This window comes from Etheostoma spectabile, chromosome 14 (assembly GCF_008692095.1).
Source record: "Etheostoma spectabile isolate EspeVRDwgs_2016 chromosome 14, UIUC_Espe_1.0, whole genome shotgun sequence".
NCBI classification, from domain to species: domain Eukaryota; kingdom Metazoa; phylum Chordata; class Actinopteri; order Perciformes; family Percidae; genus Etheostoma; species Etheostoma spectabile.
In genome coordinates this window covers 22104483-22106486 of record NC_045746.1, presented here as the reverse complement: position 1 = coordinate 22106486, position 2004 = coordinate 22104483, and positions in this window count along the sequence as shown.

The following is a 2004-nucleotide window of genomic DNA, read 5'->3' as shown; positions in this document are numbered from 1 at the left end:
TTTGTAATAGAGACGAGACACGGGGCCCTTTTCAGGACTCAATCAGAGTGAGATGTCTGTATCGCCCCGCCACCAGGTACGGCACTAGGATTAAAAGACGAGGGGGGGGGTTGTCTTAGCCCTCAGGCTATGCTAAACTTTCCCTTCCAAAGTCTTACTTACAAACATTACTCTAATGGTAGCTTTTACATACATCAAAGCTGCATGGGGGGGAACTTCCTTAGGTCAGACTGCTCCTGCTGAGTTATTCTGTAGGCTACAACTTAGATGCTATCCATCTGCATGTGTTAATGTGGGATAAAGTGATACCATACCTATTTCCTCTCTCTATTAGATCATTTGCAGGTCAAAATGAGATTATTTAATTACACTAATTACTGTTACTGCATGGTAGTGTGGTGTCATGTCAACATCCAAATGTCAGGTCCAGCACAAATCTTTAGAACAGACAAACGGAGGTCAGTGTACAATGACAAATATCAATACTGTAGAAAGATTAAAATAATTTATAGGTAGCCTACTGTTGCATAAATTATCACGTTAGCTGTCGATAAGAATCCTATGTAAAGTAGCTACTGTCTAAATTCAAAAACCTGATGGCAGGAGAAATAAGTTTTTAAAAAATTACTGTATGTCTGTGCGTATGTACAGTATGTATGTATGTATGTACAGTATGCATGTATGTATGTACAGTATGTATGTATGTACAGTATGTATGTATGTACAGTATGTATGTACAGTATGTATGTATGTACAGTATGTATGTACAGTATGTATGCGCATGTATAGCCTGGTAAACCAAATGACAATTCAAATAGATTATTCCTACCCTCTAACACGACCCACAGGAGTGTTTAATAAAGAAGCGCCCCTAGCGGGGGCCGATAATAAGACCCTCAGGAGTGTTTTCTCGTCTTTAAACCAGAAAAGGGGGTTGCGGTTTTAAACACGCCCTTAACACTGTGAAAGAGCCGTTTGGTTATGTTTAGGCACAAAAACAACTTGGTTAGGTTAAGAAAAAGATGGTGGTTTGGGTTACGTAACTTAACGTTACGCATGTGATGTAGAACTTGAAACTGTATCATAAGCCTTCGTTTTCTCCCTTTATACATAAATTGTGGGGCTACTAACCTGGCGGGCTAGCCAAATTTGTTAGGCTACCGTAAGTCCTCAAATAAAGACTGGAAGTCAATTAAAAGCAGGGCCTCTGGTAGTGGTCCGGAGCGTGGTCAACACCGACAGATAGACAAATTTGTGTGGCTAATCTCCTTACTGCCTTTCATATAATGTGCATTCATGTGCATTCATAATGTACATTTCTGACAATTTAATTTAACAGATTCAACAATATGTTCATGCTTTTTCCACACTTAGTTTTTCTGGATTACGGTACTCATGTAAAGTATTATTCTCCCACCGATATTTTAGTCAGTGCAGCTCCATGTGTTACTCAGCCCAGTGTAGTGTGTAGTAACGTACAGGTGCCAACAGATGGCAGTAGCTACATCGGATGTTACACGGGGCTCCTTTAGTGACAGCAGAGGATGACGGCTCTTTTGCTAGTGACGGACAAAGCTGGCTAGCTGAAGGTGGGAGGAAAAGAGTTAGCTTGGAGCTAGAAACGAAGCTAGCTAGCTGGAGGTGGGAGGAAAAGAGTTAGCTTGGAGCTAGAAACGAAGCTAGCTAGCTGGAGGTGGGAGGAAAAGAGTTAGCTTGGAGCTAGAAATGAAGCTAGCTAGCTGGAGGTGGGAGGAAAAGAGTTAGCTTGGAGCTAGAAATGAAGCTAGCTAGCTGGAGGTGGGAGGAAAAGAGTTAGCTTGGAGCTAGAAATAAGCTAGCTACTGGAGGTGGGAGGAAAAGAGTTAGCCTGAACTAGAAATTAAGCTAGGCTCTAGCTGTAGGTGGGAGGAAAAGAATTAGCCTGGAGCTAGCTAGCTACCGTCTGTAACGTTAATCAGATAATGGTGTAACAACTGTATGCTCTTATTATTATAAATTAATGCT